Source organism: Eurosta solidaginis, unplaced genomic scaffold, assembly GCF_040869045.1.
Source record: "Eurosta solidaginis isolate ZX-2024a unplaced genomic scaffold, ASM4086904v1 ctg00001061.1, whole genome shotgun sequence".
NCBI lineage: Eukaryota > Metazoa > Arthropoda > Insecta > Diptera > Tephritidae > Eurosta > Eurosta solidaginis.
In genome coordinates, this window is record NW_027136907.1 from 429,761 (window position 1) to 455,040 (window position 25,280).

The following is a 25,280-nucleotide window of genomic DNA, read 5'->3' on the forward strand; positions in this document are numbered from 1 at the left end:
GAGTAACCAAAACAAATGCGTTAAACAAATTCGTACACGTTATTTATCAATTTAACTCTAGAATTAAAGGATATACAACGAGAAACAACGTTTGACAACCTTTAAACAGTTTTAATAACTATCTCAAAAATTGTCGCTCTGATGCAAACAACTGATGAGTTATCTACTTAAATTTGTTGAACAAAACGACTTACGTATTTTAAACATGCTAACCTTTAGCCCGGTAAGCAAATTAAAAAAAAAACGCAATATGTAGGCTACACGAGAACGGAGACGTCGAGTAACCAAAACAAATGCGTTAAACAAATTCGTACACGTTATTTATCAATTTAACTCTAGAATTAAAGGATATACAACGAGAAACAACGTTTGACAACCCTTAAACAGTTTTAATAACTATCTCAAAAATTGTCGCTCTGATGCAAACAACTGATGAGTTATCTACTCAAATTTGTTGAACAAAATGACTTACGTATTTTAAGCATGCTAATCTTTATCACGGTAAGCAATTTAAAAAAAAAAACGCAATATGTAGGCTACACGAGAACGGAGACGTCGAGTAACCAAAACAAATGCGGTAAACAAATTCGTATACGTTATTTATCAATTTAACTCTAGAATTAAAGGATATACAACGAGAAACAACGTTTGACAACCTTTAAACAGTTTTAATAACTATCTCAAAAATTGTCGCTCTGATGCAAACAATTGATGAGTTATCTACTTAAATTTGTTGAACAAAACGACTTACATATTTTAAACATGCTAACCTTTAGCCCGGTAAGCAAATTAAAAAAAAAACGCAATATGTAGGCTACACGAGAACGGAGACGTCGAGTAACCAAAACAAATGCGTTAAACAAATTCGTACACGAATTAAAGGATATACAACGAGAAACAACGTTTGACAACCTTTAAACAGTTTTAATAACTATCTCAAAAATTGTCGCTCTGATGCAAATAACTGATGAGTTATCTACTTAAATTTGATGAACAAAACGACTTACGTATTTTAAACATGCTAGCCTTTAGCCCGGTAAGCAAATTAAAAAAAAAAACGCAATATGTAGGCTACACGAGAACGGAGACGTCGAGTAACCAAAACAAATGCGTTAAACAAATTCGTACACGTTATTTATCAATTTAACTCTAGAATTAAAGGATATACAACGAGAAACAACGTTTGACAACCTTTAAACAGTTTTAATAACTATCTCAAAAATTATCGCTCTGAGGCAAACAACTGATGAGTTATCTACTTAAATTTGATGAACAAAACGACTTACGTATTTTAAACATGCTAACCTTTAGCCCGGTAAGCAAATTAAAAAAAAACGCAATATGTAGGCTACACGAGAAAGGAGACGTCGAGTAACCAAAACAAATGCGTTAAACAAATTCGTACACGTTATTTATCAATTTAACTCTAGAATTAAAGGATATACAACGAGAAACAACGTTTGACAACCTTTAAACAGTTTTAATAACCGTCTCAAAAATTGTCGCTCTGATGCAAACAACTGATGAGTTATCTACTCAAATTTGTTGAACAAAACGACTTACGTATTTTAAACATGCTAACCTTTAGCCCGGTAAGCAAATTAAAAAAAAAAAAACGCAATATGTAGGCTACACGAGAACGGAGACGTCGAGTAACCAAAACAAATGCGTTAAATAAATTCGTACACGTTATGTATCAATTTAACTCTAGAATTAAAGGATATACAACGAGAAACAACGTTTGACAACCTTTAAACAGTTTTAATAACTATCTCAAAAATTGTCGCTCTGATGCAAACAACTGATGAGTTATCTACTTAAATTTGATGAACAAAACGACTTACGTATTTTAAACATGCTAACCTTTAGCCCGGTAAGCAAATTAAAAAAAAAAACGCAATATGTAGGCTACACGAGAACGGAGACGTCGAGTAACCAAAACAAATACGTTAAACAAATTCGTACACGTTATTTATCAATTTAACTCTAGAATTAAAGGATATACAACGAGAAACAACGTTTGACAACCTTTAAACAGTTTTAATAACTATCTCAAAAATTGTCGCTCTGATGCAAACAACTGATGAGTTATCTACTTAAATTTGATGAACAAAACGACTTACGTATTTTAAACATGCTAACCTTTAGCCCGGTAAGCAAATTAAAAAAAAAAAACGCAATATGTAGGCTACACGAGAACGGAGACGTCGAGTAACCAAAACAAATGCGTTAAATAAATCCGTACACGTTATTTATCAATTTAACTCTAGAATTAAAGGATATACAACGAGAAACAACGTTTGACAACCTTTAAACAGTTTTAATAACTATCTCAAAAATTGTCGCTCTGATGCAAACAACTGATGAGTTATCTACTTAAATTTGATGAACAAAACGACTTACGTATTTTAAACATGCTAACCTTTAGCCCGGTAAGCAAATTAAAAAAAAACCCAATATGTAGGCTACACGAGAACGGAGACGTCGAGTAACCAAAACAAATGCGTTAAACAAATTCGTACACGTTATTTATCAATTTAGCTCTAGAATTAAAGGATATACAACGAGAAACAACGTTTGACAACCTTTAAACAGTTTTAATAACTATCTCAAAAATTGTCGCTCTGATGCAAACAACCGATGAGTTATCTACTTAAATTTGATGAACAAAACGGCTTACGTATTTTAAACATGCTAACCTTTAGCCCGGTAAGCAAATTAAAAAAAAAACGCAATATGTAGGCTACACGAGAACGGAGACGTCGAGTAACCAAAACAAATGCGTTAAACAAATTCGTACACGTTATTTATCAATTTAACTCTAGAATTAAAGGATATACAACGAGAAACAACGTTTGACAACCTTTAAACAGTTTTAATAACTATCTCAAAAATTGTCGCTCTGATGCAAACAACTGATGAGTTATCTGCTTAAATTTGATGAACAAAACGACTTACGTATTTTAAACATGCTAACCTTTAGCCCGGTAAGCAAATTAAAAAAAAAAAACGCAATATGTAGGCTACACGAGAACGGAGACGTCGAGTAACCAAAACAAATGCGTTAAACAAATTCGTACACGTTATTTATCAATTTAACTCTAGAATTAAAGGATATACTACGAGAAACAACGTTTGACAACCTTTAAACAGTTTTAATAACTATCTCAAAAATTGTCGCTCTGATGCAAACAACTGATGAGTTATCTACTCAAATTTGTTGAACAAAATGACTTACGTATTTTAAGCATGCTAATCTTTATCACGGTAAGCAATTTAAAAAAAAAAACGCAATATGTAGGCTACACGAGAACGGAGACGTCGAGTAACCAAAACAAATGCGGTAAACAAATTCGTATACGTTATTTATCAATTTAACTCTAGAATTAAAGGATATACAACGAGAAACAACGTTTGACAACCTTTAAACAGTTTTAATAACTATCTCAAAAATTGTCGCTCTGATGCAAACAATTGATGAGTTATCTACTTAAATTTGTTGAACAAAACGACTTACATATTTTAAACATGCTAACCTTTAGCCCGGTAAGCAAATTAAAAAAAAAACGCAATATGTAGGCTACACGAGAACGGAGACGTCGAGTAACCAAAACAAATGCGTTAAACAAATTCGTACACGAATTAAAGGATATACAACGAGAAACAACGTTTGACAACCTTTAAACAGTTTTAATAACTATCTCAAAAATTGTCGCTCTGATGCAAATAACTGATGAGTTATCTACTTAAATTTGATGAACAAAACGACTTACGTATTTTAAACATGCTAGCCTTTAGCCCGGTAAGCAAATTAAAAAAAAAACGCAATATGTAGGCTACACGAGAACGGAGACGTCGAGTAACCAAAACAAATGCGTTAAACAAATTCGTACACGTTATTTATCAATTTAACTCTAGAATTAAAGGATATACAACGAGAAACAACGTTTGACAACCTTTAAACAGTTTTAATAACTATCTCAAAAATTGTCGCTCTGATGCAAACAACCGATGAGTTATCTACTTAAATTTGATGAACAAAACGACTTACGTATTTCAAACATGCTAACCTTTAGCCCGGTAAGCAAATTAAAAAAAAAACGCAATATGTAGGCTACACGAGAACGGAGACGTCGAGTAACCAAAACAAATGCGTTAAACAAATTCGTACACGTTATTTATCAATTTAACTCTAGAATTAAAGGATATACAACGAGAAACAACGTTTGACAACCTTTAAACAGTTTTAATAACTATCTCAAAAATTGTCGCTCTGATGCAAACAACTGATGAGTTATCTGCTTAAATTTGATGAACAAAACGACTTACGTATTTTAAACATGCTAACCTTTAGCCCGGTAAGCAAATTAAAAAAAAAAAACGCAATATGTAGGCTACACGAGAACGGAGACGTCGAGTAACCAAAACAAATGCGTTAAACAAATTCATACACGTTATTTATCAATTTAGCTCTAGAATTAAAGGATATACAACGAGAAACAACGTTTGACAACCTTTAAACAGTTTTAATAACTATCTCAAAAATTATCGCTCTGATGCAAACAACTGATGAGTTATCTACTTAGATTTGATGAACACGACGACTTACGTATTTTAAACATGCTAACCTTTAGCCCGGTAAGCAAATTAAAAAAAAAACGCAATATGTAGGCTACACGAGAACGGAGACGTCGAGTAACCAAAACAAATGCGTTAAACAAATTCGTACACGTTATTTATCAATTTAACTCTAGAATTAAAGGATATACAACGAGAAACAACGTTTGACAACCTTTAAACAGTTTTAATAACTATCTCAAAAATTGTCGCTCTGATGCAAACAACTGATGAGTTATCTACTTAAATTTGATGAACAAAACGACTTACGTATTTTAAACATGCTAACCTTTAGCCCGGTAAGCAAATTAAAAAAAAAAAACGCAATATGTAGGCTACACGAGAACGGAGACGTCGAGTAACCAAAACAAATGCGTTAAACAAATTCGTACACGTTATTTATCAATTTAACTCTAGAATTAAAGGATATACAACGAGAAACAACGTTTGACAACCTTTAAACAGTTTTAATAACTATCTCAAAAATTGTCGCTCTGATGCAAACAACTGATGAGTTATCTACTTAAATTTGATGAACAAAACGACTTACGTATTTTAAACATGCTAACCTTTAGCCCGGTAAGCAAATTAAAAAAAAAAAACGCAATATGTAGGCTACACGAGAACGGAGACGTCGAGTAACCAAAACAAATGCGTTAAACAAATTCGTACACGTTATTTATCAATTTAACTCTAGAATTAAAGGATATACAACGAGAAACAACTTTTGACAACCTTTAAACAGTTTTAATAACTATCTCAAAAATTGTCGCTCTGATGCAAACAACTGATGAGTTATCTACTTAAATTTGTTGAACAAAACGACTTACGTATTTTAAGCATGCTAACCTTTAGCCCGGTAAGCAAATTAAAAAAAAAACGCAATATGTAAGCTACACGAGAACGGAGACGTCGAGTAACCAAAACAAATGCGTTAAACAAATTCGTACACGTTATTTATCAATTTAACTCTAGAATTAAAGGATATACAACGAGAAACAACGTTTGACAACCTTTAAACAGTTTTAATAACTATCTCAAAAATTGTCGCTCTGATGCAAACAACTGATGAGTTATCTACTTAAATGTGTTGAACAAAACGACTTACGTATTTTAAACATGCTAACCTTTAGCCCGGTAAGCAAATTAAAAAAAAAACGCAATATGTAGGCTACACGAGAACGGAGACGTCGAGTAACCAAAATAAATGCGTTAAACAAATTCGTACACGTTATTTATCAATTTAACTCTAGAATTAAAGGATATACAACGAGAAACAACGTTTGACAACCTTTAAACAGTTTTAATAACTATCTCAAAAATTGTCGCTCTGATGCAAACAACTGATGAGTTATCTACTCAAATTTGTTGAACAAAACGACTTACGTATTTTAAGCATGCTAACCTTTAGCCCGGTAAGCAAATTAAAAAAAAAACGCAATATGTAGGCTACACGAGAACGGAGACGTCGAGTAACCAAAACAAATGCGTTAAACAAATTCGTACACGTTATTTATCAATTTAACTCTAGAATTAAAGGATATACAACGAGAAACAACGTTTGACAACCTTTAAACAGTTTTAATAACTATCTCAAAAATTGTCGCTCTGATGCAAACAACTGCTGAGTTATCTACTCAAATTTGTTGAACAAAACGACTTACGTATTTTAAACATGTTAACCTTTAGCCCGGTAAGCAAATTAAAAAAAAAACGCAATATGTAGGCTACACGAGAACGGAGACGTCGAGTAACCAAAACAAATGCGTTAAAAAAATTCGTACACGTTATTTATCAATTTAACTCTAGAATTAAAGGATATACAACGAGAAACAACGTTTGACAACCTTTAAACAGTTTTAATAACTATCTCAAAAATTGTCGCTCTGATGCAAACAACTGATGAGTTATCTACTTAAATTTGTTGAACAAAACGACTTACGTATTTTAAGCATGCTAACCTTTAGCCCGGTAAGCAAATTAGAAAAAAAAAACGCAATATGTAGGCTACACGAGAACGGAGACGTCGAGTAACCAAAACAAATGCGTTAAACAAATTCGTACACGTTATTTATCAATTTAACTCTAGAATTAAAGGATATACAACGAGAAACAACGTTTGACAACCTTTAAACAGTTTTAATAACTATCTCAAAAATTGTCGCTCTGATGCAAACAACTGATGAGTTATCTACTTAAATTTGTTGAACAAAACGACTTACGTATTTTAAACATGCTAACCTTTAGCCCGGTAAGCAAATTAAAAAAAAAACGCAATATGTAGGCTACACGAGAACGGAGACGTCGAGTAACCAAAACAAATGCGTTAAACAAATTCGTACACGTTATTTATCAATTTAACTCTAGAATTAAAGGATATACAACGAGAAACAACGTTTGACAACCCTTAAACAGTTTTAATAACTATCTCAAAAATTGTCGCTCTGATGCAAACAACTGATGAGTTATCTACTCAAATTTGTTGAACAAAATGACTTACGTATTTTAAGCATGCTAATCTTTATCACGGTAAGCAATTTAAAAAAAAAAACGCAATATGTAGGCTACACGAGAACGGAGACGTCGAGTAACCAAAACAAATGCGGTAAACAAATTCGTATACGTTATTTATCAATTTAACTCTAGAATTAAAGGATATACAACGAGAAACAACGTTTGACAACCTTTAAACAGTTTTAATAACTATCTCAAAAATTGTCGCTCTGATGCAAACAATTGATGAGTTATCTACTTAAATTTGTTGAACAAAGCGACTTACATATTTTAAACATGCTAACCTTTAGCCCGGTAAGCAAATTAAAAAAAAAACGCAATATGTAGGCTACACGAGAACGGAGACGTCGAGTAACCAAAACAAATGCGTTAAACAAATTCGTACACGAATTAAAGGATATACAACGAGAAACAACGTTTGACAACCTTTAAACAGTTTTAATAACTATCTCAAAAATTGTCGCTCTGATGCAAATAACTGATGAGTTATCTACTTAAATTTGATGAACAAAACGACTTACGTATTTTAAACATGCTAGCCTTTAGCCCGGTAAGCAAATTAAAAAAAAAAACGCAATATGTAGGCTACACGAGAAAGGAGACGTCGAGTAACCAAAACAAATGCGTTAAACAAATTCGTACACGTTATTTATCAATTTAACTCTAGAATTAAAGGATATACAACGAGAAACAACGTTTGACAACCTTTAAACAGTTTTAATAACTATCTCAAAAATTATCGCTCTGAGGCAAACAACTGATGAGTTATCTACTTAAATTTGATGAACAAAACGACTTACGTATTTTAAACATGCTAACCTTTAGCCCGGTAAGCAAATTAAAAAAAAACGCAATATGTAGGCTACACGAGAACGGAGACGTCGAGTAACCAAAACAAATGCGTTAAACAAATTCGTACACGTTATTTATCAATTTAACTCTAGAATTAAAGGATATACAACGAGAAACAACGTTTGACAACCTTTAAACAGTTTTAATAACCGTCTCAAAAATTGTCGCTCTGATGCAAACAACTGATGAGTTATCTACTCAAATTTGTTGAACAAAACGACTTACGTATTTTAAACATGCTAACCTTTAGCCCGGTAAGCAAATTAAAAAAAAAAACGCAATATGTAGGCTACACGAGAACGGAGACGTCGAGTAACCAAAACAAATGCGTTAAATAAATTCGTACACGTTATGTATCAATTTAACTCTAGAATTAAAGGATATACAACGAGAAACAACGTTTGACAACCTTTAAACAGTTTTAATAACTATCTCAAAAATTGTCGCTCTGATGCAAACAACTGATGAGTTATCTACTTAAATTTGATGAACAAAACGACTTACGTATTTTAAACATGCTAACCTTTAGCCCGGTAAGCAAATTAAAAAAAAAAACGCAATATGTAGGCTACACGAGAACGGAGACGTCGAGTAACCAAAACAAATACGTTAAACAAATTCGTACACGTTATTTATCAATTTAACTCTAGAATTAAAGGATATACAACGAGAAACAACGTTTGACAACCTTTAAACAGTTTTAATAACTATCTCAAAAATTGTCGCTCTGATGCAAACAACTGATGAGTTATCTACTTAAATTTGATGAACAAAACGACTTACGTATTTTAAACATGCTAACCTTTAGCCCGGTAAGCAAATTAAAAAAAAAAACGCAATATGTAGGCTACACGAGAACGGAGACGTCGAGTAACCAAAACAAATGCGTTAAATAAATCCGTACACGTTATTTATCAATTTAACTCTAGAATTAAAGGATATACAACGAGAAACAACGTTTGACAACCTTTAAACAGTTTTAATAACTATCTCAAAAATTGTCGCTCTGATGCAAACAACTGATGAGTTATCTACTTAAATTTGATGAACAAAACGACTTACGTATTTTAAACATGCTAACCTTTAGCCCGGTAAGCAAATTAAAAAAAAACCCAATATGTAGGCTACACGAGAACGGAGACGTCGAGTAACCAAAACAAATGCGTTAAACAAATTCGTACACGTTATTTATCAATTTAGCTCTAGAATTAAAGGATATACAACGAGAAACAACGTTTGACAACCTTTAAACAGTTTTAATAACTATCTCAAAAATTGTCGCTCTGATGCAAACAACCGATGAGTTATCTACTTAAATTTGATGAACAAAACGACTTACGTATTTTAAACATGCTAACCTTTAGCCCGGTAAGCAAATTAAAAAAAAAACGCAATATGTAGGCTACACGAGAACGGAGACGTCGAGTAACCAAAACAAATGCGTTAAACAAATTCGTACACGTTATTTATCAATTTAACTCTAGAATTAAAGGATATACAACGAGAAACAACGTTTGACAACCTTTAAACAGTTTTAATAACTATCTCAAAAATTGTCGCTCTGATGCAAACAACTGATGAGTTATCTGCTTAAATTTGATGAACAAAACGACTTACGTATTTTAAACATGCTAACCTTTAGCCCGGTAAGCAAATTAAAAAAAAAAAACGCAATATGTAGGCTACACGAGAACGGAGACGTCGAGTAACCAAAACAAATGCGTTAAACAAATTCGTACACGTCATTTATCAATTTAACTCTAGAATTAAAGGATATACTACGAGAAACAACGTTTGACAACCTTTAAACAGTTTTAATAACTATCTCAAAAATTGTCGCTCTGATGCAAACAACTGATGAGTTATCTACTCAAATTTGTTGAACAAAACGACTTACGTATTTTAAACATGCTAACCTTTAGCCCGGTAAGCAAATTTAAAAAAAACGCAATATGTAGGCTACACGAGAACGGAGACGTCGAGTAACCAAAACAAATGCGTTAAACAAATTCGTACACGTTATTTATCAATTTAACTCTAGAATTAAAGGATATACAACGAGAAACAACGTTTGAAAACCTTTATCGCTCTGATGCAAACAACTGATGAGTTTTCTACTTAAATTTGATGAACAAAACGACTTACGTATTTTAAACATGCTAACCTTTAGCCCGGTAAGCAAATTAAAAAAAAAAAACGCAATATGTAGGCTACACGAGAACGGAGACGTCGAGTAACCAACACAAATGCGTTAAACAAATTCGTACACGTTATTTATCAATTTAACTCTAGAATTAAAGGATATACAACGAGAAACAACGTTTGACAACCTTTAAACAGTTTTAATAACTATCTCAAAAATTGTCGCTCTGATGCAAACAACTGCTGAGTTATCTACTCAAATTTGTTGAACAAAACGACTTACGTATTTTAAACATGCTAACCTTTAGCCCGGTAAACAAATTAAAAAAAAAAACGCAATATGTAGGCTACACGAGAACGGAGACGTCGAGTAACCAAAACAAATGCGTTAAACAAATTCGTACACGTTATTTATCAATTTAACTCTAGAATTAAAGGATATACAACGAGAAACAACGTTTGACAACCTTTAAACAGTTTTAATAACTATCTCAAAAATTGTCGCTCTGATGCAAACAACTGCTGAGTTATCTACACAAATTTGTTGAACAAAACGACTTACGTATTTTAAACATGCTAACCTTTAGCCCGGTAAGCAAATTAAAAAAAAAACGCAATATGTAGGCTACACGAGAACGGAGACGTCGAGTAACCAAAACAAATGCGTTAAACAAATTCGTACACGTTATTTATCAATTTAACTCTAGAATTAAAGGATATACAACGAGAAACAACGTTTGACAACCTTTAAACAGTTTTAATAACTATCTCAAAAATTTTCGCTCTGATGCAAACAACTGATCAGTTATCTACTTAAATTTGATGAACAAACCGACTTACGTATTTTAAACATGCTAACCTTTAGCCCGGTAAGCAAATTAAAAAAAAAAACGCAATATGTAGGCTACACGAGAACGGAGACGTCGAGTAACCAAAACAAATGCGTTAAACAAATTCGTACACGTTATTTATCAATTTAGCTCTAGAATTAAAGGATATACAACGAGAAACAACGTTTGACAACCTTTAAACAGTTTTAATAACTATCTCAAAAATTGTCGCTCTGATGCAAACAACTGATGAGTTATCTACTTAAATTTGATGAACAAAACGACTTACGTATTTTAAACATGCTAACCTTTAGCCCGGTAAGCAAATTAAAAAAAAAAGCGCAATATGTAGGCTACACGAGAACAGAGACGTCGAGTAACCAAAACAAATGCGTTAAACAAATTCGTACACGTTATTTATCAATTTAGCTCTAGAATTAAAGGATATACAACGAGAAACAACGTTTGACAACCTTTAAACAGTTTTAATAACTATCTCAAAAATTGGCGCTCTGATGCAAACAACTGATGAGTTATCTACTTAAATTTGTTGAACAAAACGACTTACGTATTTTAAACATGCTAACCTTTAGCCCGGTAAGCAAATTAAAAAAAAACGCAATATGTAGGCTACACGAGAACGGAGACGTCGAGTAACCAAAACAAATGCGTTAAACAAATTCGTACACGTTATTTATCAATTTAACTCTAGAATTAAAGGATATACAACGAGAAACAACGTTTGACAACCTTTAAACAGTTTTAATAACTATCTCAAAAATTGTCGCTCTGATGCAAACAACTGATGAGTTATCTACTTAAATTTGTTGAACAAAACGACTTACGTATTTTAAGCATGCTAACCTTTAGCCCGGTAAGCAAATTAAAAAAAAAACGCAATATGTAGGCTACACGAGAACGGAGACGTCGAGTAACCAAAACAAATGCGTTAAACAAATTCGTACACGTTATTTATCAATTTAACTCTAGAATTAAAGGATATACAACGAGAAACAACGTTTGACAACCTTTAAACAGTTTTAATAACTATCTCAAAAATTGTCGCTCTGATGCAAACAACTGATGAGTTATCTACTTAAATTTGTTGAACAAAACGACTTACGTATTTTAAGCATGCTAACCTTTAGCCCGGTAAGCAAATTAAAAAAAAAACGCAATATGTAGGCTACACGAGAACGGAGACGTCGAGTAACCAAAACAAATGCGTTAAACAAATTCGTACACGTTATTTATCAATTTAACTCTAGAATTAAAGGATATACAACGAGAAACAACGTTTGACAACCTTTAAACAGTTTTAATAACTATCTCAAAAATTATCGCTCTGATGCAAACAACTGATGAGTTATCTACTCAAATTTGTTGAACAAAACGACTTACGTATTTTAAGCATGCTAACCTTTAGCCCGGTAAGCAAATTAAAAAAAAACGCAATATGTAGGCTACACGAGAACGGAGACGTCGAGTAACCAAAACAAATGCGTTAAACAAATTCGTACACGTTATTTATCAATTTAACTCTAGAATTAAAGGATATACAACGAGAAACAACGTTTGACAACCTTTAAACAGTTTTAATAACTATCTCAAAAATTGTCGCTCTTATGCAAACAACTGCTGAGTTATCTACTCAAATTTGTTGAACAAAACGACTTACGTATTTTAAACATGCTAACCTTTAGCCCGGTAAGCAAATTAAAAAAAAACGCAATATGTAGGCTACACGAGAACGGAGACGTCGAGTAACCAAAACAAATGCGTTAAACAAATTCGTACACGTTATTTATCAATTTAACTCTAGAAGTAAAGGATATACAACGAGAAACAACGTTTGACAACCTTTAAACAGTTTTAAAAACTATCTCACAAATTGTCGCTCTGATGCAAACAACTGATGAGTTATCTACTTAAATTTGTTGAACAAAACGACTTACGTATTTTAAACATGCTAACCTTTAGCCCGGTAAGCAAATTAAAAAAAAAACGCAATATGTAGGCTACACGAGAACGGAGACGTCGAGTAACCAAAACAAATGCGTTAAACAAATTCGTACACGCTATTTATCAATTTAACTCTAGAATTAAAGGATATACAACGAGAAACAACGTTTGACAACCTTTAAACAGTTTTAATAACTATCTCAAAAATTGTCGCTCTGATGCAAACAACTGATCAGTTATCTACTTAAATTTGATGAACAAACCGACTTACGTATTTTAAACATGCTAACCTTTAGCCCGGTAAGCAAATTAAAAAAAAAACGCAATATGTAGGCTACACGAGAACGGAGACATCGAGTACCCAAAACAAATGCGTTAAACAAATTCGTACACGTTATTTATCAATTTAACTCTAGAATTAAAGGATATACAACGAGAAACAACGTTTGACAACCTTTAAACAGTTTTAATAACTATCTCAAAAATTATCGCTCTGATGCAAACAACTGATGAGTTATCTACTTAAATTTGATGAACAAAACGACTTACGTATTTTAAACATGCTAACCTTTAGCCCGGTAAGCAAATTAAAAAAAAAAGCGCAATATGTAGGCTACACGAGAACAGAGACGTCGAGTAACCAAAACAAATGCGTTAAACAAATTCGTACACGTTATTTATCAATTTAACTCTAGAATTAAAGGATATACAACGAGAAACAACGTTTGACAACCTTTAAACAGTTTTAATAACTATCTCAAAAATTATCGCTCCGATGCAAACAACTGATGAGTTATCTACTTAAATTTGTTGAACAAAACGACTTACGTATTTTAAACATGCTAACCTTTAGCCCGGTAAGCAAATTAAAAAAAAACGCAATATGTAGGCTACACGAGAACGGAGACGTCGAGTAACCAAAACAAATGCGTTAAACAAATTCGTACACGTTATTTATCAATTTAACTCTAGAATTAAAGGATATACAACGTGAAACAACGTTTGACAACCTTTAAACAGTTTTAATAACTATCTCAAAAATTGTCGCTCTGATGCAAACAACTGATGAGTTATCTACTTAAATTTGATGAACAAAACGACTTACGTATTTTAAACATGCTAACCTTTAGCCCGGTAAGCAAATTAAAAAAAAAACGCAATATGTAGGCTACACGAGAACGGAGACGTCGAGTAACCAAAACAAATGCGTTAAACAAATTGTACACGTTATTTATCAATTTAACTCTAGAATTAAAGGATATACAACGAGAAACAACGTTTGACAACCTTTAAACAGTTTTAATAACTATCTCAAAAATTGTCGCTCTGATGCAAACAACTGATGAGTTATCTACTTAAATTTGATGAACAAAACGACTTACGTATTTTAAACATGCTAACCTTTAGCCCGGTAAGCAAATTAAAAAAAATAACGCAATATGTAGGCTACACGAGAACGGAGACGTCGAGTAACCAAAACAAATGCGTTAAACAAATTCGTACACGTTATTTATCAATTTAACTCTAGAATTAAAGGATATACAACGAGAAACAACGTTTGACAACCTTTAAACAGTTTTAATAACTATCTCAAAAATTGTCGCTCAGATGCAAACAACTGATGAGTTATCTACTTAAATTTGATGAACAAAACGACTTACGTATTTTAAACATGCTAACCTTTAGCCCGGTAAGCAAATTAAAAAAAAAACGCAATATGTAAGCTACACGAGAACGGAGACGTCGAGTAACCAAAACAAATGCGTTAAACAAATTCGTACACGTTATTTATCAATTTAACTCTAGAATTAAAGGATATACAACGAGAAACAACGTTTGACAACCTTTAAACAGTTTTAATAACTATCTCAAAAATTGTCGCTCTGATACAAACAACTGATAAGTTATCTACTTAAATTTGATGAACAAAACGACTTACGTATTTTAAACATGCTAACCTTTAGCCCGGTAAGCAAATTAAAAAAAACGCAATATGTAGGCTACACGAGAACAGAGACGTCGAGTAACCAAAACAAATGCGTTAAACAAATTCGTACACGTTATTTATCAATTTAACTCTAGAATTAAAGGATATACAACGAGAAACAACGTTTGACAACCTTTAAACAGTTTTAATAACTATCTCAAAAATTGTCGCTCAGATGCAAACAACTGATGAGTTATCTACTTAAATTGGATGAACAAAACGACTTACGTATTTTAAACATGCTAACCTTTAGCCCGGTAAGCAAATTAAAAGAAAAACGCAATATGTAGGCTACACGAGAACGGAGACGTCGAGTAACCAAAACAAATGCGTTAAACAAATTCGTACACGTTATTTATCAATTTAACTCTAGAATTAAAGGATATACAACGAGAAACAACGTTTGACAACCTTTAAACAGTTTTAATAACTATCTCAAAAATTATCGCTCTGATGCAAACAACTGATGAGTTATCTACTCAAATTTTTTGAACAAAACGACTTACGTATTTTAAACATGCTAACCTTTAGCCCGGTAAGCAAATTAAAAAAAAAACGCAATATGTAGGCTACACGAGAAGGGAGACGTCGAGTAACCAAAACAAATGCGTTAAACAAATTCGTACACGTTATGTATCAATTTAACTCTAGAATTAAAGGATATACAACGAGAAACAACGTTTGACAACCTTTAAACAGTTTTAATAACTATCTCAAAAATTGTCGCTCTGATGCAAACAACTGATGAGTTATCTACTTAAATTTGATGAACAAAACGACTTACGTATTTTAAACATGCTAACCTTTAGCCCGGTAAGGAAATTAAAAAAAAAAACGCAATATGTTGGCTACACGAGAACGGAGACGTCGAGTAACCAAACCAAATACGTTAAACAAATTCGTACACGTTATATATCAATTTAACTCTAGAATTAAAGGATATACAACGAGAAACAACGTTTGACAACCTTTAAACAGTTTTAATAACTATCTCAAAAATTGTCGCTCTGATGCAAACAACTGATGAGTTATCTACTTAAATTTGATGAACAAAACGACTTACGTATTTTAAACATGCTAACCTTTAGCCCGGTAAGCAAATTAAAAAAAAAAACGCAATATGTTGGCTACACGAGAACGGAGACGTCGAGTAACCAAAACAAATGCGTTAAACAAATTCGTACACGTTATTTATCAATTTAACTCTAGAACTAAAGGATATACAACGAGAAACAACGTTTGACAACCTTTAAACAGTTTTAATAACTATCTCAAAAATTGTCGCTCTGATGCAAACAACTGATGAGTTATCTACTTAAATTTGATGAACAAAACGACTTACGTATTTTAAACATGCTAACCTTTAGCCCGGTAAGCAAATTAAAAAAAAAACGCAATATGTAGGCTACACGAGAACGGAGACGTCGAGTAACCAAAACAAATGCGTTAAACAAATTCGTACACGTTATTTATCAATTTAACTCTAGAATTAAAGGATATACAACGAGAAACAACGTTTGACAACCTTTAAACAGTTTTAATAACTATCTCAAAAATTGTCGCTCTGATGCAAACAACTGATGAGTTATCTACTTAAATTTGATGAGCAAAACGACTTACGTATTTTAAACATGCTAACCTTTAGCCCGGTAAGCAAATTAAAAAAAAAAACGCAATATGTAGGCTACACGAGAACGGAGACGTTGAGTAACCAAAACAAATGCGTTAAACAAATTCGTACACGTTATTTATCAATTTAACTCTAGAATTAAAGGATATACAACGAGAAACAACGTTTGACAACCTTTAAACAGTTTTAATAACTATCTCAAAAATTGTCGCTCTGATGCAAACAACTGATGAGTTATCTACTCAAATTTGTTGAACAAAACGACTTACGTATTTTAAACATGCTAACCTTTAGCCCGGTAAGCAAATTAAAAAAAAAACGCAATATGTAGGCTACACGAGAACGGAGACGTCGAGTAACCAAAACAAATGCGTTAAACAAATTCGTACACGTTATTTATCAATTTAACTCTAGAATTAAAGGATATACAACGAGAAACAACGTTTGACAACCTTTAAACAGTTTTAATAACTATCTCAAAAATTGTCGCTCTGATGCAAACAACTGATGAGTTATCTACTTAAATTTGATGAACAAACGACTTACGTATTTTAAACATGCTAACCTTTAGCCCGGTAAGCAAATTAAAAAAAAACGCAATATGTAGGCTACACGAGAACGGAGACGTCGAGTAACCAAAACAAATGCGTTAAACAAATTCGTACACGTTATTTATCAATTTAACTCTAGAATTAAAGGATATACAACGAGAAACAACGTTTCACAACCTTTAAACAGTTTTAATAACTATCTCAAAAATTGTCGCTCTGATGCAAACAACTGATGAGTTATCTACTTAAATTTGATGAACAAAACGACTTACGTATTTTAAACATGCTAACCTTACCGGTAAGCAAATTAAAAAAAAAAAAACCCAATATGTAGGCTACACGAGAACGGAGACGTCGAGTAACCAACACAAATGCGTTAAACAAATTCGTACACGTTATTTATCAATTTAACTCTAGAATTAAAGAATATACAACGAGAAACAACGTTTGACAACCTTTAAACAGTTTTAATAACTATCTCAAAAATTATCGCTCTGATGCAAACAACTGATGAGTTATCTACTTAAATTTGATGAACAAAACGACTTACGTATTTTAAACATGCTAACCTTACCGGTAAGCAAATTAAAAAAAAAAAAACGCAATATGTAGGCTACACGAGAACGGAGACGTCGAGTAACCAACACAAATGCGTTAAACAAATTCGTACACGTTATTTATCAATTTAACTCTAGAATTAAAGGATATACAACGAGAAACAACGTTTGACAACCTTTAAACAGTTTTAATAACTATCTCAAAAATTGTCGCTCTGATGCAAACAACTGCTGAGTTATCTACTCAAATTTGTTGAACAAAACGACTTACGTATTTTAAACATGCTAACCTTTAGCCCGGTAAGCAAATTAAAAAAAAAACGCAATATGTATGCTACACGAGAACGGAGACGTCGAGTAACCAAAACAAATGCGTTAAACAAATTCGTACACGTTATTTATCAATTTAACTCTAGAATTAAAGGATATACAACGAGAAACAACGTTTGACAACCTTTAAACAGTTTTAATAACTATCTCAAAAATTGTCGCTCTGATGCAAACAACTGCTGAGTTATCTACTCAAATTTGTTGAACGTATTTTAAACATGCTAACCTTTAGCCCGGTAAGCAAATTAAAAAAAAAAACGCAATATGTAGGCTACACGAGAACGGAGACGTCGAGTAACCAAAACAAATGCGTTAAACAAATTCGTACACGTTATTTATCAATTTAACTCTAGAATTAAAGGATATACAACGAGAAACAACGTTTGACAACCTTTAAACAGTTTTAATAACTATCTCAAAAATTGTCGCTCTGATGCAAACAACTGATGAGTTATCTACTTAAATTTGTTGAACAAAACGACTTACGTATTTTAAACATGCTAACCTTTAGCCCGGTAAGCAAATAAAAAAAAACGCAATATGTAGGCTACACGAGAACGGAGACGTCGAGTAACCAAAACAAATGCGTTAAACAAATTCGTACACGTTATTTATCAATTTAGCTCTAGAATTAAAGGATATACAACGAGAAACAACGTTTGACAACCTTTAAACAGTTTTAATAACTATCTCAAAAATTGTCGCTCTGATGCAAACAACTGATGAGTTATCTACTTAAATTTGATGAACAAAACGACTTACGTATTTTAAGCATGCTAACCTTTAGCACGGTAAGCAAAATAAAAAAAAAAACGCAATATGTAGGCTACACGAGAACGGAGACGTCGATTAAACAAAACAAATGCGTTAAACAAATTCGTACACGTTATTTATCAATTTAACTCTAGAATTAAAGGATATACAACGAGAAACAACGTTTGACAACCTTTAAACAGTTTTAATAACTATCTCAAAAATTGTCGCTCTGATGCAAACAACTGATGAGTTATCTACTTAAATTTGTTGAACAAAACGACTTACGTATTTTAAGCATGCTAACCTTTAGCCCGGTAAGCAAATTAAAAAAAAAAACGCAATATGTAGGCTACACGAGAACGGAGACGTCGAGTAACCAAAACAAATGCGTTAAACAAATTCGTACACGTTATTTATCAATTTAACTCTAGAATTAAAGGATATACAACGAGAAACAACGCTTGACAACCTTTAAACAGTTTTAATAACTATCTCAAAAATTATCGCTCTGATGCAAACAACTGATGAGTTATCTACTCAAATTTGTTGAACAAAACGACTTACGTATTTTAAGCATGCTAACATTTAGCCCGGTAAGCAAATTAAAAATAAAACGCAATATGTAGGCTACACGAGAACGGAGACGTCGAGTAACCAAAACAAATGCGTTAAACAAATTCGTACACGTTATTTATCAATTTAACTCTAGAATTAAAGGATATACAACGAGAAACAACGTTTGACAACCTTTAAACAGTTTTAATAACTATCTCAAAAATTGTCGCTCTGATGCAAACAACTGCTGAGTTATCTACTCAAATTTGTTGAACAAGACGACTTACGTATTTTAAACATGCTAACCTTTAGCCCGGTAAGCAAATTAAAAAAAAAACGCAATATGTAAGCTACACGAGAACGGAGACGTCGAGTAACCAAAACAAATGCGTTAAACAAATTCGTACACGTTATTTATCAATTTAACTCTAGAATTAAAGGATATACAACGAGAAACAACGTTTGACAACCTTTAAACAGTTTTAATAACTATCTCAAAAATTATCGCTCTGATGCAAACAACTGATGAGTTATCTACTAAAATTTTTTGAACAAAACGACTTACGTATTTTAAACATGCTAACATTTAGCCCGGTAAGCAAATTAAAAATAAAACGCAATATGTAGGCTACACGAGAACGGAGACGTCGAGTAACCAAAACAAATGCGTTAAACAAATTCGTACACGTTATTTATCAATTTAACTCTAGAATTAAAGGATATACAACGAGAAACAACGTTTGACAACCTTTAAACAGTTTTAATAACTATCTCAAAAATTGTCGCTCAGATGCAAACAACTGATGAGTTATCTACTTAAATTTGATGAACAAAACGACTTACGTATTTTAAACATGCTAACCTTTAGCCCGGTAAGCAAATTAAAAAAAAAAGCAATATGTAAGCTACACGAGAACGGAGACGTCGAGTAACCAAAACAAATGCGTTAAACAAATTCGTACACGTTATTTATCAATTTAACTCTAGAATTAAAGGATATACAACGAGAAACAACGTTTGACAACCTTTAAACAGTTTTAATAACTATCTCAAAAATTGTCGCTCTGATACAAACAACTGATAAGTTATCTACTTAAATTTGATGAACAAAACGACTTACGTATTTTAAACATGCTAACCTTTAGCCCGGTAAGCAAATTAAAAAAAACGCAATATGTAGGCTACACGAGAACAGAGACGTCGAGTAACCAAAACAAATGCGTTAAACAAATTCGTACACGTTATTTATCAATTTAACTCTAGAATTAAAGGATATACAACGAGAAACAACGTTTGACAACCTTTAAACAGTTTTAATAACTATCTCAAAAATTGTCGCTCAGATGCAAACAACTGATGAGTTATCTACTTAAATTGGATGAACAAAACGACTTACGTATTTTAAACATGCTAACCTTTAGCCCGGTAAGCAAATTAAAAGAAAAACGCAATATGTAGGCTACACGAGAACGGAGACGTCGAGTAACCAAAACAAATGCGTTAAACAAATTCGTACACGTTATTTATCAATTTAACTCTAGAATTAAAGGATATACAACGAGAAACAACGTTTGACAACCTTTAAACAGTTTTAATAACTATCTCAAAAATTATCGCTCTGATGCAAACAACTGATGAGTTATCTACTCAAATTTTTTGAACAAAACGACTTACGTATTTTAAACATGCTAACCTTTAGCCCGGTAAGCAAATTAAAAAAAAAAACGCAATATGTAGGCTACACGAGAAGGGAGACGTCGAGTAACCAAAACAAATGCGTTAAACAAATTCGTACACGTTATGTATCAATTTAACTCTAGAATTAAAGGATATACAACGAGAAACAACGTTTGACAACCTTTAAACAGTTTTAATAACTATCTCAAAAATTGTCGCTCTGATGCAAACAACTGATGAGTTATCTACTTAAATTTGATGAACAAAACGACTTACGTATTTTAAACATGCTAACCTTTAGCCCGGTAAGCAAATTAAAAAAAAAAACGCAATGTGTTGGCTACACGAGAACGGAGACGTCGAGTAACCAAACCAAATACGTTAAACAAATTCGTACACGTTATATATCAATTTAACTCTAGAATTAAAGGATATACAACGAGAAACAACGTTTGACAACCTTTAAACAGTTTTAATAACTATCTCAAAAATTGTCGCTCTGATGCAAACAACTGATGAGTTATCTACTTAAATTTGATGAACAAAACGACTTACGTATTTTAAACATGCTAACCTTTAGCCCGGTAAGCAAATTAAAAAAAAAAACGCAATATGTTGGCTACACGAGAACGGAGACGTCGAGTAACCAAAACAAATGCGTTAAACAAATTCGTACACGTTATTTATCAATTTAACTCTAGAACTAAAGGATATACAACGAGAAACAACGTTTGACAACCTTTAAACAGTTTTAATAACTATCTCAAAAATTGTCGCTCTGATGCAAACAACTGATGAGTTATCTACTTAAATTTGATGAACAAAACGACTTACGTATTTTAAACATGCTAACCTTTAGCCCGGTAAGCAAATTAAAAAAAAAACGCAATATGTAGGCTACACGAGAACGGAGACGTCGAGTAACCAAAACAAATGCGTTAAACAAATTCGTACACGTTATTTATCAATTTAACTCTAGAATTAAAGGATATACAACGAGAAACAACGTTTGACAACCTTTAAACAGTTTTAATAACTATCTCAAAAATTGTCGCTCTGATGCAAACAACTGATGAGTTATCTACTTAAATTTGATGAACAAAACGACTTACGTATTTTAAACATGCTAACCTTTAGCCCGGTAAGCAAATTAAAAAAAAAAACGCAATATGTAGGCTACACGAGAACGGAGACGTTGAGTAACCAAAACAAATGCGTTAAACAAATTCGTACACGTTATTTATCAATTTAACTCTAGAATTAAAGGATATACAACGAGAAACAACGTTTGACAACCTTTAAACAGTTTTAATAACTATCTCAAAAATTGTCGCTCTGATGCAAACAACTGATGAGTTATCTACTCAAATTTGTTGAACAAAACGACTTACGTATTTTAAACATGCTAACCTTTAGCCCGGTAAGCAAATTAAAAAAAAAACGCAATATGTAGGCTACACGAGAACGGAGACGTCGAGTAACCAAAACAAATGCGTTAAACAAATTCGTACACGTTATTTATCAATTTAACTCTAGAATTAAAGGATATACAACGAGAAACAACGTTTGACAACCTTTAAACAGTTTTAATAACTATCTCAAAAATTGTCGCTCTGATGCAAACAACTGATGAGTTATCTACTTAAATTTGATGAACAAACGACTTACGTATTTTAAACATGCTAACCTTTAGCCCGGTAAGCAAATTAAAAAAAAACGCAATATGTAGGCTACACGAGAACGGAGACGTCGAGTAACCAAAACAAATGCGTTAAACAAATTCGTACACGTTATTTATCAATTTAACTCTAGAATTAAAGGATATACAACGAGAAACAACGTTTCACAACCTTTAAACAGTTTTAATAACTATCTCAAAAATTGTCGCTCTGATGCAAACAACTGATGAGTTATCTACTTAAATTTGATGAACAAAACGACTTACGTATTTTAAACATGCTAACCTTACCGGTAAGCAAATTAAAAAAAAAAAACGCAATATGTAGGCTACACGAGAACGGAGACGTCGAGTAACCAACACAAATGCGTTAAACAAATTCGTACACGTTATTTATCAATTTAACTCTAGAATTAAAGAATATACAACGAGAAACAACGTTTGACAACCTTTAAACAGTTTTAATAACTATCTCAAAAATTATCGCTCTGATGCAAACAACTGATGAGTTATCTACTTAAATTTGATGAACAAAACGACTTACGTATTTTAAACATGCTAACCTTACCGGTAAGCAAATTAAAAAAAAAAAAACGCAATATGTAGGCTACACGAGAACGGAGACGTCGAGTAACCAACACAAATGCGTTAAACAAATTCGTACACGTTATTTATCAATTTAACTCTAGAATTAAAGGATATACAACGAGAAACAACGTTTGACAACCTTTAAACAGTTTTAATAACTATCTCAAAAATTGTCGCTCTGATGCAAACAACTGCTGAGTTATCTACTCAAATTTGTTGAACAAAACGACTTACGTATTTTAAACATGCTAACCTTTAGCCCGGTAAGCAAATTAAAAAAAAAACGCAATATGTATGCTACACGAGAACGGAGACGTCGAGTAACCAAAACAAATGCGTTAAACAAATTCGTACACGTTATTTATCAATTTAACTCTAGAATTAAAGGATATACAACGAGAAACAACGTTTGACAACCTTTAAACAGTTTTAATAACTATCTCAAAAATTGTCGCTCTGATGCAAACAACTGCTGAGTTATCTACTCAAATTTGTTGAACGTATTTTAAACATGCTAACCTTTAGCCCGGTAAGCAAATTAAAAAAAAAACGCAATATGTAGGCTACACGAGAACGGAGACGTCGAGTAACCAAAACAAATGCGTTAAACAAATTCGTACACGTTATTTATCAATTTAACTCTAGAATTAAAGGATATACAACGAGAAACAACGTTTGACAACCTTTAAACAGTTTTAATAACTATCTCAAAAATTGTCGCTCTGATGCAAACAACTGATGAGTTATCTACTTAAATTTGTTGAACAAAACGACTTACGTATTTTAAACATGCTAACCTTTAGCCCGGTAAGCAAATAAAAAAAAACGCAATATGTAGGCTACACGAGAACGGAGACGTCGAGTAACCAAAACAAATGCGTTAAACAAATTCGTACACGTTATTTATCAATTTAGCTCTAGAATTAAAGGATATACAACGAGAAACAACGTTTGACAACCTTTAAACAGTTTTAATAACTATCTCAAAAATTGTCGCTCTGATGCAAACAACTGATGAGTTATCTACTTAAATTTGATGAACAAAACGACTTACGTATTTTAAGCATGCTAACCTTTAGCACGGTAAGCAAAATAAAAAAAAAAACGCAATATGTAGGCTACACGAGAACGGAGACGTCGATTAAACAAAACAAATGCGTTAAACAAATTCGTACACGTTATTTATCAATTTAACTCTAGAATTAAAGGATATACAACGAGAAACAACGTTTGACAACCTTTAAACAGTTTTAATAACTATCTCAAAAATTGTCGCTCTGATGCAAACAACTGATGAGTTATCTACTTAAATTTGTTGAACAAAACGACTTACGTATTTTAAGCATGCTAACCTTTAGCCCGGTAAGCAAATTAAAAAAAAAAACGCAATATGTAGGCTACACGAGAACGGAGACGTCGAGTAACCAAAACAAATGCGTTAAACAAATTCGTACACGTTATTTATCAATTTAACTCTAGAATTAAAGGATATACAACGAGAAACAACGCTTGACAACCTTTAAACAGTTTTAATAACTATCTCAAAAATTATCGCTCTGATGCAAACAACTGATGAGTTATCTACTCAAATTTGTTGAACAAAACGACTTACGTATTTTAAGCATGCTAACATTTAGCCCGGTAAGCAAATTAAAAATAAAACGCAATATGTAGGCTACACGAGAACGGAGACGTCGAGTAACCAAAACAAATGCGTTAAACAAATTCGTACACGTTATTTATCAATTTAACTCTAGAATTAAAGGATATACAACGAGAAACAACGTTTGACAACCTTTAAACAGTTTTAATAACTATCTCAAAAATTGTCGCTCTGATGCAAACAACTGCTGAGTTATCTACTCAAATTTGTTGAACAAGACGACTTACGTATTTTAAACATGCTAACCTTTAGCCCGGTAAGCAAGTTAAAAAAAAAACGCAATATGTAGGCTACACGAGAACGGAGACGTCGAGTAACCAAAACAAATGCGTTAAACAAATTCGTACACGTTATTTATCAATTTAACTCTAGAATTAAAGGATATACAACG